The sequence below is a fragment of the Euprymna scolopes genome, chromosome 13 (genome assembly GCF_053919585.1).
Source record: "Euprymna scolopes isolate OS-2025 chromosome 13, ASM5391958v1, whole genome shotgun sequence".
Taxonomy (NCBI): domain Eukaryota; kingdom Metazoa; phylum Mollusca; class Cephalopoda; order Sepiida; family Sepiolidae; genus Euprymna; species Euprymna scolopes.
In genome coordinates this window covers 119,533,443-119,552,124 of record NC_136494.1, presented here as the reverse complement: position 1 = coordinate 119,552,124, position 18,682 = coordinate 119,533,443, and the positions used below count along the sequence as shown (strand labels likewise).

The window sequence follows — 18,682 nt, the reverse complement described above, 5'->3', positions numbered from 1 at the left end:
AAAAAGAAATGACTAAGTCTATCATTTGCTTCTCCCATTTAGCCCCAAAAGTCCTCAAGGCCTTAATATATTTAAATTTGAGTTCAGCACCACGCAAAACTGCTAAATAGACATAAATAGAAAACATTAGACAAATACGGTAAAATAGTCCCCCTAAAAATGGAGTGTTTTATTAGCTCTAAAAGAACCCCTAGGGGCACACCCAAGAGTTATCGCGAAGTATAGACAAACAAAATTATATAAAATCAGTTAGTTACAACTTTTCAGAAAGTTTTATAAAACTCCAAGAGATAAATTTCTTTAAGAAGCACAAACGTGTCAATGTTAGCCATTTTAACCCGAAAGGCACCCCAAGGGGGGCAACAGGAGTTTTCCCGGAAAATCCATTCCGTTAATTTTTTACTCATGTTTAATGTTTGTGCAAAATTTAAAAAAATTCCAAGGCGTAGTTATTGAGAAAAGTGCGGACAGACGAACGGACAAGGGTGAATTTACAGGTCCACCCTTCTTTTGTTGGGGGACCAAAAAAAGAACGAAACTAAGAACACATTTGTAAATGTTATTTATCTTTGGAATTCATGCGTGCGAATCAGAAAACCTTGCGTGTCACGATTTTAACATTACTGATATGAACCAATTAAAAAAAAGTAAATACTTTACTTCCACGGCTAACAGACGAGGTCTGTAACACATCGATATTAATATAATTTTCTGAGAAACGTAGATGATTTATTTTTTCTTTGACCTTAAATCCTTTTAAAAATATGATTCTTAAATTCTGCATTGATATATTTTTAATATTACCTATTTTAGTTTTTAAGAAATTCTCTTTTCTTATATTGATAAGTCTGTGATTTCTTAACATTGTAAAAAAATAAAATTGCCGATTTATATGCAAACAGCGCGTCAGAAATATCACAGACATAAAATGCTTAAATTACAGTGAGAAACTTAGAATAGTATCGAACTTGGTCATCCGAAAGGTGACTGAAAGTTGGTCAGATTATCTGCTTCATTTGACATCTAATATTTACGTTTTTATTATCTATTAACAACTTGCAGGGAGACCCAACGTTGCTCGGAATCGGATGCGGATCAACGAATGTCCCACACTTCCAATACTTTTATTGTCATCAAAATCGGTGAAATCACCCGGGGGTTTTTTTTTTCAATCAAATCGATTGATTGTCTGCTTTAGTCAGGAACCCACCGCTGTGTACCTGGAGGAAGCCCACGTGCCTCCTCGCAGTGACTCCGTTCACAATACATTGCAGTCTACTTTGCGCTATAGAGAAAACGCTGTTACATTTATAAAATTACTTTAATATAATGACTTTAATCAAAGTTTAAGATGTCAATGTCAAGAATCATTGTACTCTAAACAGAAACATTCATTTTGAAAGCGCCCCTGTTATATCAAAGATCCTACTGCTGATTTATACGCCAGATCCTTCTGCTTGTGTAGTGATAAAACTTCTCAAATGCACTTGTAACCCTCCATCCATTCATAACCTTGAGCCCCTGGAGGGGCATAGGCCATCTACAACTTTTTGTAGATGTTTTTGTAGCGAGGAGTTCTTTTTACAGGGTGAGAGTGCTGACCCCACGTCCAATCTTCCCAGAAGGTACGCACAGCGCCTAGCCTTCTCAAATGGTCAACAACCTGGTGCTGCTCAGGCTAAACATTGCTTAACTTCGGTGATCTGGCGAGAACCGGTGTGTCAACGTGTTTGTGCCGCACTGCTTCTAACGTTAGGGTGTATAAGAGTGTTAATCAGAATCAGACTGTTCATTCTTTAATCAGATGTTTTCCATTATCGATTTGATGGGCTGCCTCTTCATTAATCCAATTTACCAATTTTCTACTATTAATGATTATTATACTATTGTTCTAATGACTGCCGTACACTTATCGAATACTAGCATATTTCTCATTGCGTATGAACATGGCAACTATATAATGTACCAAATTAAAAATGAGCACAATTTCATCATATTCAGTCATCAATTTGGCATAAACCACTCATTTTAAGTCAACGGGTTATAACTTTTTCTCGTTTTGAACGGGCAAAAAAGTCTAGTATTAGTATAATACGAGTACAGTTTTTAATTTAACATGATATAATCCTTGTTTATTAAAAAAATATTTTATTCACAAACAATCTTTTCTACAGTTTTTTTTTATAAATATACACATTTATATTTTAGTACATGATGTCAGTGAATATGTGAGAGACGCTGTTACCAAGCATTCTCATCAGTGCATAACATAGCACAGTCCGGATAAAAAAACAATTGCAACAATAAAAAAAAAATACTGTGCGTTTAATATTGATTTGATTAAAAAATATAATTAATTTTATATTCTTTTTCTTGAACATATTAACACTGCGATCAAAAGTGAAACTTTGCTTAGACTTTTTTTCTGCAGCTAAGAATTCATATAAAACATTACGTCTACAATTGCTTGGCCTTTTGGTCAAGATCAAAGTGTAGTATCTTTTCTTCAGATGCTGCACTTCATTTTCTTGTTCTCTTTCGGTGTAGGAGAAATCCTTCACGACTGAGACAATTTTTATTTTTGTACCTTTTCTCCACGTTAAAAAACGACCCTGGTGTCTAACTCTGTCCCGTGGGGAGGCATAGTAAATAGGTACAATATTTTCTTTTGTTAAAGTGATTGTATCTGAATTGCAACACTTATTTAATTGAAAGCAGCGGTTATTGGCTATCAAATGAATCAAGATTATATCACACACACGCACACGCACACATATCCTAGCAGGGAAACCCGACGCTGCCCGGGATAGATTGATGATCATATTTTTATTATCATCGAAATCGGTGAAATTGCACAACTTTCAATCAAATCGATTAATTGCCTGCTTTAGTTTGGAACCCATTGCGGGTCACCGGCAGAAAGCTTCACATGCACTTCACTAGTTACTTAGTCCACAATACATTGTTGGTTAATTTGCAATGTAGAGAAGCAATTGTTGTTTTATAAAATTACTTTGGATATATAATGGCTTGAATTAATGTTAAAAGTGCAAAAGTTAAATATCATGGTTCAGTTGTGTTTTAAACAGAAACATTCATTTCGAACACGCCCTTGTCATATCGAAGAACATACTGTTGATTTTATATGTCGGACCTTTCGGCTTGTGTAACAATACAAATTTTCAAATGAATTTGTTATGTAAGGCTGTGTAATGTGTTAGCTTTGGTCAAAATCTGCCTGTTCCTTTTTTCATCGGATTATTACGATTGTCGATACTTATCGGAGACATTCCGATGCAAATAAAAAACTATCTAATAACACTGCCAGGCATATAAAGTACCTTTGTGTGAAATTTCATAAAAATCGGTCCAGCCATTTTCGAGTCCACGGGGAACACTATCTCGCTTTATCTCTCTCTCTCTCTCTCTCTCTCACACACACACACACAGTTTCTTTTATATGCTTGTAGAGTGATATATATAAAAGATAATGTAGTCCTGAATGATAGCCGGAAGAGGCTTATCACGCATGCGTCTCTCACATATTCACTGACATTTTTCCATTTATCCTCACGTCTCTTCTTATTCTATAAAACGTTAACCTTTAATTTTTCTAAACTTGTTTTGACACCTTCTTTCTTGCCGGGTTTTGTTCTACATAGCCTCCCCTCCCCCTCCCCGCATTCTGTCCTCTCCTCTTTACGAAGAAGTTCGCATGGCCGCATTCGATCGACCGACCTCAATCATCCCACACCTGCACATGCTTTCAACTCGTTCGTAAACAACAGATGGGTTTAGGACTCTTAGTTAAGCCGAGGTTTTCTCTTATTTGAAATAATTCCAGTCGGCCTGGCTGAATTGACTGCGGCTTTGATTTTCTTTTCAAACTGATTATACTCACTTGATACAAACCTTCCGGCTTATATCAGAGTGGATTATGATTCTGACACCACCTGGAAAGGGATGGGATCTATTGGAATGTTGAGGAGGCGGTTTATTGTTAGAGAAAACCAACACCTACTATCAGATTGAAGCTACTAGTAACGGCTGGTGCGAGAACTCAGTTCTTTTTTTACAGGGGAGTCACCACTTATCAAGGCCCGAGGGCCTTTCGAGGATAAGGTTTAACGATTGTAAGGTGATCAGTGAGACAACAGCCTAGTGATCGGCTGACACGGGAACTTCAATAATAATGGAATAGATGATATTGTATTAGACTTACTAAAAAAAAGCTCACAAAGACATATGGACTTTGTTGCATAAAGGAGTAGAGAAACGGAATCGCTATTGATAGACGCAAAAAACAATGCGAGCCAAAATATACACAACTTAGGAACACAATAAATATAGACTATGTGGATACGGAAACGAAACGATAAATCATATAAATGCACGTAGGAAACATGCCCAAAAGAAATACAAAGCAGACAGTCGACTGGGAACTATGTAAACGTCAGCATTTGTATTATTTATTTTCATATTTAAACAAAAGAAAACTGGAAACGGTATTTAAAAACGAAAATCATAATGAAAATACAAACAGACAAAATCAATCCCCAAAAAGAAACCTCTTCTAATTTGTAGGTTCTGTCGTCCCGGCAGTTCACAAAGTGAAAATTAAGTAGGCAGAGAACCTAAACAAATGTATTCAAATTGCCAAGTAGCTAAAAAAGTATACGGGGGCGTTCCAAAAGTAATGCCTCCTATTTTTATTCCGCTTGAATGAAGTAAAAGGGGATTGCAAATTGCAGTGTTATGATGACTGTACTTATGCATTTATGAATTGAAAGTTTCATCTCTCTGTTGCGGGTATTGACGGAGTGAGACTCTTAGAAAGCAACTCCTACCATGATCGTGTGTTAGAAGCAGAGATACATCATCGAATTCCTGGCAAAAGTGCATTGAGACTGGTGGTGACTATATAAAATAAATTCTGGAGCATCAAAGGCTGCTTGTTTTAATTGTACCACTTCCGCGTTTGTAGATCTTCAACTTTTTTAGTTAAAAATAGGATGCCTTACTTTTGGAACTATGTAGAACACGAAATGCATTACTCTACTCATTAGGAATAGTTCCTAAACTCTGTGGAAAATTTGGAATCGACAAGAAGATTAGTAGTATATAATGAACGGCATTGGTGAGCACATTCAAGATATTAAAAAAGTCCTTGGGTGCGGAAATACTCATCTAAATAATGAACGCAAAGCAATGGAAAGATCGAAGATAGATAGATAGAGAGAGAGAGAGAGAGAGAGAGAGAGAGAGAGAGAGAGAGAGAGAGAGAGAGAGAGAGAGAACTACTGAAGCACTCACCAGGAAGGTACAGAGAGTAAAATTACCTTATAAATACTGTCCACTTGGAATGATGTAAATTTAGATATGCGTGATGTCACTCCTGAAAATTACTTAATAGTTAAACACGTAATACGAAATAAACAACAAGATCTCTTTTACAACAAAACAACAAAAGGTTTACTTTTACGGTCGTAAGTTTGACTGCATCCGTTTGAGAAAAAGGAAGAGTAGAATGTTCTTTAGATGTCGAAGCTCGGCCAGAAGTTCTTTGTGGTGTTCAAGGTCGGCCAGCAGTTATCTTCAGTGAATGTCATCTATGCTGGAGTGTCCAATGGACAAGGACAGGGGGAGTGAGAGGAGAAAGGTCTGTCTTTAATGCTTACTAGATTCTCTCTGCTGGCTGACCGAGGTTTCGCAAAGAGGCTAAAGACATTCCTTAGAGGACAGATAAATGAATACGCTCTGCCAGTTGATCGGTCAGTGTGCGGTCGAATCGTTCAGCAGGAGAGGGGCATTGATTCGAGAAGGAAAATAGGTCTTTTGTTTGTAACTGCTACAAAACCATCTACAGTTCAATCAATTGTTTTCATATTCAGACCAAAGTTCCAGACGATACTGAAAAATATGAAAATCATAATGTTGGATATATGACGAGCAACGCTAAAAAATAACGGATGTAGGTGCACACACGCAATGTAAGGAATGATAGCGTCAGCTTACATTTTGATCGAAAGTTGGAGCCATGAAAAAAGGACCTAAAAATAAAAACAATAGGACGTCCTACATTTTAACCTGGATTGGAATTGCGTCAGTAACCAAAACAAAAAGACAATCGAATTCCGATTGTTAAAATCTAAATAACAATGGCTGATAACGAAGAGAGAGAGAGAGAGAGAGAGAGAGAGAGAGAGAGAGAGAGAGAGAGAGTCGACAGTGACCAAGCAGTGAAGACATTTCTGCACCGCCCGCACCCAACGAATATCTCAATGCCGACCACTGCGTCATTTTACTGCTGTCTGTCGATTTTGTAAATAAAGCTAAATTGTTAATGTTATTCGTCGTCTGCTGTTATATTGAACAGACAAAAAAAAAAAATAATTATGTATTATGAAATATTTATCTTTATTTTTTTTATACAATCAAGTACAAAAAAACATTAGACAAAATTCACGTAACATTTTTAATACAAACGAACAAGACTAAGTCGCTCTCTTTAAAAACTACAAAAATCATCTACAACCACTGATATCCACGATAAATAACTGAGAATTTTTCCTTCAAACTCCTGGGCTTAACATTCACAGGAAATATGAACTGAAACAAATACATTGAGGACATTGTGAAGGCTGCTGCAAGGAAGGTGGGTTCCCTCTATCATGCTAGAAAACTACTCACACCTGAAAGTATCCTGTATCTCTACAAGGCCACCATTTGCCCACACATGGAGTACTGTTGCCATATCTGGGCTGGCGCATCTACCACTAGTCTCCCCATTGGGTAGGGTCCAAAAAAGTGTCACTCTCGCTTTGTCAACTAGGCTCTAACCTCTGTCCCATCGCCGCAATGTTGCATCCCTGCGCCTGTTTTACAAGTATTTTAATGGAATGTTCTCTGATGAACTCATTGCACTTGTGCCCCCAACGTACATATCCCCGACAGACCCGCTTAGCAACAAAATTACACACCTTCACTGTTGAGGTCCCTAAATACCCGAAAGTTTTTTACTATAATAGATTCTTCCCTCGAAGAGCTAGATTTTTGAATACCCTTCATGTTACTTGCTACCTTAGCTGTACTGACATGCAGTTCAAATGTAATGTAAACCAACATCTTGTTAATATTTCTTGGGCATGGTCTCAATTAGTAGCTTCTTACGTCCAAGTGGCGATATGCCTTCTTTCGGGTAAAGGCGTGTAAAAAAAAAAATAAATAAATAATAAAAAAAAAAGCTTATCGAAATCGCCAGAAAAATTCATTAAAACCTCCATGCACTTCTGCCAGCCCCGAACAACATATTTTATTATTTTTTATTTCTGGAATTAAGACGCACATCCAACGATATTATTGAAGAAGAAAAAACAAAACAAAAAAAAAAAAAACAGCCTTCCTTCCAAATTAATATCCTCATTGAATACTTTGTAAAATCTTCCTCGGTGTTCTCTCTTGGCATAAGGCTTTATTTTAATCCCAAAGAGAAAGAGAGAGAGAGAGAGAGAGAGAGAGAGAGAGAGAGAGAGAGAGAGAGAGAGAGAGGGGGTTAGCATAATTTTTTTTACAGGTTTAAATAATTTCTTAATTTCAATACTCGATTCAATTATTGTGGTTTTGTTTAAATAAGTGTTGTATTACGCACTAATTTAATTAATGCTTTAATGCGAGGTTACGATATTTCAGTGGTTAGTGACACGGACTTAGAAATTGGATGTACGAAGTTCGAATCTAGTTTTTTTCCCACAAAAATGACTTTCACTTAGGATGTTGTCAACTTTTACGAGGCACCTCCTGTAAGTAGTTGATGTCTTTCTAGAAATAATTCTGACTAGAAATATATCGAAGGAACCAATGCCAACATTTGAATCTCTAAATTCATGCGATATGATGATGAATGTTTTAATGGCGGTATATCTATCATATTATATAACTCAAATCGTCTTTTATGGACGGTGAAATCATGTATCCGGTTCCGGTTTACGAATTCCGGTTACAATAAAAACAAAGCCATAAAAGTTTTTTTTTAGTCGACAATTTACGGGATCGTCTTTCTTATTTTATTTTTTAAAAGTAGATGTATACATTTTATTTTTCTACACTCCTAAAACCGAATTTAAAAAAAATGGCTTGTGTTACAAATAAAAAATATAATTCTGCTTAAGTGTTTAACTTTTTTTTTTTTTCATTTAAAATAATAAAATACATAAATATTTTTTTCATAATTTGCCGGGGAATGTTGAAACTAAAAGTTGAAATCATTTTCAAACTAAAAAACAAAACAAATATTTTTCTAATGTAAAAAAAACATTACTTGATCAATTTACATAGTTTTAAAAATGTTTTCGTTACAAAAATTGTGCGTGATTAAAACTGGAACTTGATAAAAAAAAAAAATTGTATCTTTTTCGCGTCCCGAATTGTTTATTTCCGTTTATTTTATTTGTATTCAGTGTTGCCAACCGAGATTTTCAAAACCCGCTAGATTGGGGACATAAAATCTCCAGAAAATCTCTAGATTTTTTACTTTTCGTAACCGAGATTTTGAAAACCCGCTAGAATAACAAAAAAAAAAATCTCTAAAAAAAGAAAACACTAGATTTTAACTTTGTACCTTTTATATAAATTTAGTTGTTATGCAGAGTACTGAGCGTGCTTTTTTAGACATGAATTTCAAGTTAAATTCAATTTTTACGGTAGCTTTTGTTTATGAAATTGTTAGGTAAAAGTTCAGAATAATTAACAAAAAAGCCCATCCTCTCACGTTTAGAATAGGTTTCTAAATAATAAATAATAACGTTATTATTTCAGTGCAATTAGTATTCTGCATAAGTACCATACATTTTTTGTTTTTTTCATAGGCATCACCATTTATCAAGGCCCAATGGCCACTCGAGGATAAGGGTTAAAGAGTGTACAGTAGTCAATTGGATAATATAGTAATTGTCAGTAATGGAAATTCAGTAAATTTGTTACCTTAAGGTGTCTTCAAGCTTAATGTAAACAAGTTCTTGATAGGCCATCAAGAACTTGTATATATTGGACTTGAAGACACCCATATTGCAGTCAGCTGGAAAGCAGGAAAACGGAAGACAGTTTCACAGGCGTGCAGTTCTAAGAAAGAAAATTTGTTCATGAAATCTACGTTTAGGTTTAGACACAGATAAAGAGTGGGGGAATTATTGATAGTGTTTTCAGCTAGACCAGTGTTTCTTGTGAAAATTTGACGAGGGGGGACCATAGATTGAAGTTCAGTCGAGCACTTTCCATGAAAATAATGATAAAGCAAAGACAAACTTGCTACATCTCTTCTGTGAGAAAGAGGTTGCAGGGAAGAAAAAAGGACATCTCCTATGAGGCTACGAAGTCTATTTTGAACTCTATCAAGGCAGGATAAGTCCTTTCTAGCAGCTCCTGCCCAGATGTGTCAACAGTACTCGATCCTTGGACGAAGTTGGCTCTTATATAGATAAAGAATTGCATCAGCAGTGAGATATCTACTGGATCGATAGAAGGTTCCCACCATTTTTCCAGCGGCCTTGGCAACAGATTTGATGTACATGTTCCATTTCAGATCAGGAGTAAAGGTCAAGCTTAGAAGTTTGTCAAAACATGAGGCCTCCTCAAGACGAGAGACATTCATTTCAACTGATGTCAGATGGGTATCAAAGCGTTGATGATGTAAAGATATAAGCTTGGATTTAGACGCATTAAAAGTAACCAGCCACACCTTTCCCCATTGTACCACGTGCTCAAGATCAGAGGAGAGAGAATCGGAGAGAACTTGGTCGTTTACCGTCTTAGATGTGCTACCATAGATGGTAGCGTCATCAGTAAAAATGTCTACGAATGATGTAAGGATGTGATTTGGAAGATTATTAATATAAATCAGGAAAAGAGTTGGGCCCAGGATGGAACCCTGGGGGACTCCAGCATTAATACTGTGAGCTTCTGATTTCTGCCCATCAACTACTACTCTTATAAACCTATCAGAAAGAAATGATTTGATAATTGAGAAGACATTTCTAGCTGTACCATAGCTGGAGATCTTATGAAGTAAACCTTTATGCCATACCCTATCAAAGGCTTTTGATATGTCAGGAGCAATTGCCCTAGAAAGGTTGCCTCCGTCAAGAGATTCGCTAATCCTATGAGATATAACTGTAAGCACATCTGCTGTAGATCAAGCAGAACGGAAACCATATTGTGTGTCACTAAGAAGGTTATTTTTGTTGAGATGGTTGATTACTTCTGTATTTAACACAGATTCCAGCAGCTTACTCATGATGCACAGGAGACTTATTAGCCTGTACTGAGAGGGGGATGGCCGATCACTTGAATTCTTAAATACAGGGCAAACTGATGAGATTTTCCAGGGTGATGGGAAGCAATTCTCCTTAAGACAACGTTTAAACAGTTTTGTATGTATGGGTGCTAGTTCTGGTTGAAGTTTTTTGAGTACTATAATTGGAATACCATCAGGGCTGGATGCTTTACTGGAATCAAGGTTTTTTATTAGCTTGGTAACATCACATACTGATATTTTTATATCACATAGCGTGTTTTCTGATACAGGAGGAAATATTGGGGGTTGGCAGCCATTGTCGCAAAGGGTAGAATTAGCTGCAAAGTTCTTGGCAAAGAGTTTGGCTTTGTATGATGCTGACGAGATTAACTCAGGTTCATTGATGATAGTTGAGATAGAGCACACGTTTCTATTTAGGATTCTGTTTTCTATTTGCCAAAACTAGTGGGAACCAAGCCACTGCTCAGCTACTTTGGACTTGACGGACTGAGCATACAACTCTTTGCGTACTTTATTACTTTTTTTTACAATGGTTGCTGGCAGTTCTGAAAGCAGCTTTAGTCTCAGTACATCTATTACGTTTGAAACAATGGAAAAAGTGATTTCTGTGCGCAATGGCAGCAGCACATTCTGGAGAGAAACACGGCTGGCTGTTAGGTTTTTGCTGGAACTTTTTCAAGGGTATGAGAAGGTCAATACCTACCATTCTATCAGGACTGATACTATAGAGGACACATCCTTTTTAAACATGGAACGCAGAGGTAGATCTGATATAAATGTACGGAGGCTATCCCAGTCTGGTATAGAGTATCGATATACTGTACGATGGAGAGGAACGTCTGAAGACTTTTTACATTTCATTTTTATCTTAATTGATACAACAGAGTGGTCGGAAGATCCAAGTGGAGACAGAACGGAAACTCCCTAGCACACACACATAGACACTCAATAAATTATAAGTTCCAAATTATATTCCTTGTTGAATAATAAATTGTAAATTCTAATTTACAGAGTTTAAATTAAAAAAAAAAAAAATCAATTTTTAATTAGCTCCCAAAATGATTGTCAGATTTTATCAATGACTTTTTTTCGCGGCAGTAACAGGATAAAATATTAATTATGGAAATATGTGCAGATATGAATTGTCTGTTTTGTTTATCATTTTGCAAATATTAATGTATCTAACTTTTGCAGATAAATATTACTTTTTCACAAATATTAATGTGTTGTTATTTGGTTAGTGGGCGGTTTTGCTTGTGTAAGAAACAAATTATGAAATCACAATTTTTAGAAAAAATTAAATTACAAATTTAAAATCACAATATCACCGAGGAAATTGTCGCAAAATACAATTCAAATAAATATTTGCATAATAAAAATAACAACAATAAATCAACGAATAAAACTCAAAAATACATTTTAAGTAAAACCATTATTACCTAATTACATATCATGTCGAAATTAGTAAAAATTTCAAAGATGACAAAAAAAAAAAAGAAATGCCAAAAAAGATCTAAAAGTTTTAGATCTTTTTAAGCATTTTTTTTTACTAAAACAAACAAAAAAAAAATCAGTCGGTATTGACTGCAATAAAAGAAACATAAAACTGCATTTTTCGACAGATTTTATTTCTTGTAATTGTAATGTTCTACTCGATCATTTTTCAGACTTGTTGAATTTATTTTTATTAATTTCGACAGGCAATTAGACAATAGTGATCTTTTTACTTAAAATGCATTTTTCTATCCAATAGGATCACATCCACAAACCCCCAGAAAACAAATTAACATTTGAAAAATAAACAGTTTTAAGAAATTGCAAAAATCAGACAACAAAATAATAAGTCGATTAATTCGCTGTATCATGACTGAAAAAAGAGACACATTTGGTTGGTAATATTGGTCAGTAAACCGCTTCAATATATACATACCCTTAATTAATGTTATTTAAATTATTTGTCACATTATTATTTATATTAAAGAATTCAAATGTTAAAAAACAATGTAATTCATGAACGATTTATTTTAATCATTTGTTTTCTTTTTTCCAATCGATTAGCACAAGTTACAGCATTAATAAATGACTTTATTATTAGCACAGTATTAATAAATTACTTTATTATTTGCACAGTATTAATAAATTACTTTATTATTAGCACAGTATTAATAAATTACTTTATTATTAGCACAGTATTAATAAATTACTTTATTATTAGCACAGTATTAATAAATTACTTTATTATTAGCACAGTATTAATAAATTACTTTATTATTAGCACAGTATTAATAAATTACTTTATTATTAGCACAGTATTAATAAATTACTTTATTATTAGCACAATATTAATAAATTACTTTATTATTAGCACAGTATTAATAAATTACTTTATTATTAGCACAGTATTAATAAATTACTTTATTATTAGCACAGTATTAATAAATTACTTTATTATTAGAAAAGTATTAATAAATTACTTTATTATGTGCACAGTATTAATAAATTACGTTTTACCATTAAAATTTAAGATATTCTGATAAGTTGTCAGAATGATTTTCAATTTCAACAGGACTAAAACATGTCCATATAGGTAGAAGAGTAACTTATCTTGCCTTTGATAACATTTATTTGTTATGTTTGTTTTTTTTAACAACTTTTATGAATCTATGTGTATAGTAAAACAAACCTTATTTAACTTTTAAAATCGTATTAAAAAAATAACTTTGCTAAAAATAAAGAATTTTTATTCTTTATTTTCAGCAAAATTATTTTTTATTTGCTAGTTAAAAAATGATATAAGCCTGAATTAACGTATATTTTTTCTTGGCGATAAAACATTAAACAAACAGGCCACAAGACCGCAAATTAGAGATCCTATTTCCAGATTTTTATGTTCTCTTATTGAACCCTTATCTATTTTGAAGTGTTCACTTCACACCTGCTTGGCAAAATTTACAGTTGAATATTAGAACACCGAACTTTTTTTAGACTTGTTTTGACCTGGCCGCTGTTAGCTGTGTACTAATTAATGTTTGCGTTTTTTTTTTTTTTTCGGTTTCAATTTCTTCAAAACGAAATCTCCAGATTTTAGTGGAAAAAACCGCTAGCCGCTAGATCCAAAATTTACCCGCTAGATTTCAAACGAACTCTCCAGATCATACGGGAAACCCGCTAAATTGGCAACCCTGTTTGTATTTTTCGTTGCATGTTGGAATCGTTTTCAAAAAGCAAAAAAAAAAAAAAAAAAAAGAAAACAAAAACCAACAAAAACAACAACAACAAAAAACAAATATTTTTTTCCAATGTAAAAAAAAAACTACTTAATCAATTTACATATTTATAAAAAAAATGTTTTCTTTTACGACCGAACCCAGCGTAGTTTTACCTCCTAAAAAGAAATCAAAATCTACTTTTTTTTTTTACTAATGTTTCAAATGATTTTGAAGATAATATAAAAGAAGGAATTTAAAAACAAAATTATTAAAATTTAATATTTTAGAATGAGGGATCACTTTCCGATATAAATTTAACGTAAAATGAGCACTCACTTCTTGGTCACGAGACATGTAATCGTTAGCATTTTTTTTTTCAAGTTTAGGAGTGGGGGTCATAAGTTCGAAACATTTTAAAAATACGCAGAAACACTTCAAAACTAGTGGGGGGGGGCTTTCATTTTTTAAAAGATTTGCTTTAAAAATGTCTCACTGTTAAATATTATTTAATCAGTTATTTATTATTTCCTGATGTTTTTAACGCTGTTAACAACAACAACAACAACAACAGCAACAGCAACAACAACAACAACAAAACTAGGGTGGACCTGTACAATGCACACTCCCTCCTATTATTTTTTTCTTATAGTTTTTTTTTTTGTCCCCCAATTTTTCATATACTGATCCAACAGGCCACGGGTAGTCTAGTATTATTATAATAATAGCTGTTTATTTTATTTCTATTTCTAAAATTTACTTGATTTTTATAATCTGATAATATTTATTGTTGAACATTTGTGTAGGTATGTGCTCATCTGAGTGCCTTATTATTATTATTATTATTATTATTATTATTATTATTATTATTATTATGATTATTATGATTATTATGATGATGATTATTATGATGATGTATTCAAAATGATGGACTTTTGCAATCTTTAGAAAAGTCAAAATTGTCGTTTCAATAAAAAAAGGGGGGGGCAATCGTAAATGCTTTCCAAATAGATAAAAGGGCCTCGTTACTGCAATTGACCCAATTCTTGGCGCAAATGCTACATTCCAACGCGGACACTGAAGGTCATTGCCTTCTCATTAAACGCTAAAGACCATTCTGGCAATTCCTATCTCATAAGCTATATTCGGCACTAATGCGCTTGATAAAAGAGCTTAGAATATATAGAATATATTGCTTTTTGCCCTATTTTCCACATAACGCCTAGCTGAATTACGTCATATGACCACTTTCAACTTGAATTGTGAGATACGTTTAAACATGCTTTTTTAAAAGATTCTCCTGTAAGAATAGAAACGCTCCAAGCCGGCGATATCTTGCCCCTTTGACTAGGCATCATCATCATCATCATCATCATCATCATCATCATCATCATCATCATCATCATCCCGTATGAATCCAAAAATTATATTGTTTGTATTGGTTTCCCCGATATTTTTCTAGTTGATATTTTTCTAGTTTTTATACTAAGATAGAACGCCGAGTAAAATTTTATAAGGTATCCATTGATATTTTTTAAAACATTTTTACAAAAAGGCCCGCGGGCCACTCGAGGATAAGGTCACAGTGTACAGTAGTCAATAGGACAATATCGTAGTATTCGTTAGTAGTGAAAATTTGGTAAATTGGATTACTTAAGGGAAGCGGCTCATAAAGAATTTGTTTATGTTGGACTTGAAGACAACCATATCTTAGTCAGATGGAAAGCAGGAAAACGGAAGAGAGTTCCACAGGCGTGCAGTTCAAATAAATAAGATTTGTTCATGGAATCTGCGTTTAGGTTTAGGTACAGATAAAAAGTAGGGGAAATTATTGATGGTGGTTTCAACTGGACGAGTGTTTTTCATGAAAGTTTGGCGATGGGATATCCATAGATTAGAGCTCAGACGAACACTTGCCATGAAAATAACTATAAAGCAGAGATAAGCTCGCAACGCCTCTTCTATGAGAAAGAGGTTCCAGGAAAGAGAAAAGGCCACCCCCACTAGGCTACGAAGTCTATTTTGAACTTTGTCAAGGCAGGATGAATTGCTCCTAGCAGCTCCTGCCCAAATGTGACACAGTACTCCATCCTTGGGCGGACTTTGTTCTTATACAGGTAGAGAATTGGATCGGCAGTGAGATATTTATTGGAGCGGTAGAATGATCCCACCATTTTTCCGCGACCTTGGCAACGGATCTGATCTACGTGTTCCATTTCAGATCAAAAGTGAATATCAAACTCAAAAGTTTGTGGAAACATGAAACCTCCATAAAACGAAAGCCATTCATTTCAATTGATGCCAGACGGGGATTAGAGCGTTGATGATGGAAAGATAGAAGTTTGTTTTTAGATACATTAAAATTAACTAGTCATCTTTTTCTCCATTGCACCATGTGCTCAAGATTAGAGGGGAGAGAATCAGAGAGAACTTGTTCATTTATGGCTTTTGAAGTGTTGCCATAGGTGTTAGTGTCATCAGCATAAATGTATACGAATGATCTTAAGATATGATTTGGGAGAACATTGATATAGATCAGAAAGAGAGTTGGGTGCAGAGTGGACATCTGAGGGACTTTAACATCAATAGTGTGCGCTTCTAATTTCTGCTCATCAACCATTACTCTTATGAACCTATCAGATAGGAATGATTTAATAATTGAGAAAACATTTCTGGCTATAGCGTAGGTGGAGATCTTCTGGAGTAGACCTTTTTGCCGTACCCTATCAAAGCCTTAGATATGTCAAGAGCAATTGCCCTAGAAAGGACGCCTTTGTCGAGAGATTCGCTAATTCTATGAGATACCAGAACAGAAACCACATTACATGTCACTAAGGAAATCATTTTTGCTAAGATGGTTGACTACTTCTGTATTTAACACAGATTCCAGCAGCTTACTCATGACGCACAGGAGACTTAGTGGTTCGTACTGAGGAAGATATGACTGATCACCTGAATTCTTAAATACGGGGCATACTGATATGGTTTTCTAGGCTGTTGGGAAGCAATTCTCCTTTAGGCAACGCTTAAACAGCTTTGTAAGTATGGGAACTAGTTCTGGTTGAAGTTTTTTTTAGCGCTATAATTTAATGCCGTCAGAGCCAGTTACTTTATTGGAATCAAGGTTTTTGATTAGCTTGACAACACCACGCATAGCATGTTTTCAGATACAGGAGAAATTATGTGGGGTTGGCGGCCTTGGTCGCATAGGGTAGAATTAGCTGCAAAGTTCTTGGCAAAGAGTTTAGCTTTGTTTGATGCTGATTAGATTACCTCAAATCCATTAATGATGGTTAGGATGGCGCAAACGCTTCTGTTCAGGACCCTGGTTGCTATTTGCCAAAACTGGTGTGAACCAAACCGCTACTCAGCTACTTTGGATTTAACGGACTGAGCATACAACTCCCTCGCGTTCTTTATTACTCTTTTTACAGTGATTGCTGGCAGCCCTGAAAGCGTCTTTAGTTTCAGTACGTCTATTACGTTGCAAGAAATGGAAAAAGTGATTTCTATGTACAATGGCAGCAGCACATTTTGGAGAGAATCACGGTTGATTGTTAGGTTTTAGCTGGAAATTTTTTAATGGTATGAAGCGGTCTATACCTACAATTAACCATTCTGTCAGGTCTGCTACTATAGATGAAACACCCTTTTTAAACATGGAACGCAGAGGTAGATCTGATATAAATGTACGAAAGCTATCCCAGACAGCCATAAATTATCGATATATTGTACAATGGAGAGGTACGTTTGAGGACTTATTGCATTTCGTTTTTATCTTAACTGATACAACCGAGTTGTCGGAAGATCCAAGTGGAGACAGAACAAAGTATGAAAATAGTTCAGGTTGTGAGAAAAACGTCTAGGAGTCTTGCATATTGACCGTCAATGTTGGGCATACGGGTGGTTTCGTGAATAATTAATCGTGGTAATAATTTTGGGTAATTTTTTTTTCAATAATATCGTTAGGTGAGCGTCTTAATTCTAGAAATAAAATGATGTGTTGTTTGGGATTTGTCGATGTGCACAGAAGTTCTAATACATTTTTTCTGTTTTTCTGAGAACTTCGTTTGTATTAAAAATGTTGCTTGAATGTTGTTTAATAGTTAAATATGCTTGATTGTATTAAAAAGAAAGATGGATATTTCATGCGCAAAATAATACATAACTATTAAATACTAGCGGCTGCACCGCGTCAGCACACACAACGCCGAGTCAAACACAAAATCGAGTACACTCAACATCAAATACACTCAACATCGTCTTACCATCAATGCTCACCCTGTGAACTCGGAGTATGGGAAATTCCCATATGCACAAAACAATATCGATGAAAAAAACAAAAATACCTATACTAAGGGTAAGGATAATGAGTAAACGTTTGATAAAATGATGGTTAAAATTATTACGAACTTGCCAGGATTCGAACCTGGAATCTTCTGATCCGTAGTCAGACGCGTTATCCATTGCGCCACAAGTCCTGTCCGTATGCCGAAAGATGTTACTGCGATTGTATACAGGCAGTGCTAAATTCCGTTGACATTGGCAGGTAACTTTTTCGGCAAAAATGAAACGGCCCCCAAACCCTTATTTCGGGCTTTTTGTGTGACTTGATGTTGTTCGTTACGAACCATATATAAATAAGGACAATCTAGGGATTCACACCTTTCAGGGGAAAAAAAGAATTGCTCAATTCGGTGCATCCATTCGAAAGTTGTACTGGTATATATACACATACACATAAATAAATAAACATTTAGAATTTTATTAATAGTATAGAATTTTGTCTGTATTTAAATTATTATTAGTTCAATATGACAGCAGACGATAAATAACATACACAATTATCTTTATTTACAAAAATCAACAGACATCATTAAAGTGACAAAGTGGTCAGCATTGAACTGTGCCATTTCGACCATCACTTAACGTAAGTAAATATCGTCTCCATTAAATCACCAATTGGCATAATATTACTTTTTCTATTTATGGAAATGTTTTGTTGCAACTCCCGTAGACGATTCTTATTCGTTTATTTAATACAGTATACGTTTACATAAAATGCGAATACCGTTTCACAAAATAAAGAAATGTGTGCTGTTAAAATGTTACGAGTATGAAGTCACCGCTTATCAAAACCCAGAGGCCACTCAAGGATAAGGGTTAA

General features: G+C 34.8%; 1 protein-coding gene and 1 non-coding gene across 2 annotated transcripts in view; one reads left to right on the top strand and one right to left on the bottom strand.

Moving 5' to 3' along the window:
* The window catches only part of LOC145292168 (LYR motif-containing protein 1-like), a 659,461-nt gene that overhangs the window by 1,069 nt on the left and 639,710 nt on the right, over positions 1-18,682 (top strand). The window lies entirely within an intron of this gene.
* Positions 17,924-17,996, bottom strand: Trnar-acg (transfer RNA arginine (anticodon ACG)). Its single transcript has one exon. It is a non-coding gene; the product is annotated as a tRNA-Arg (tRNA).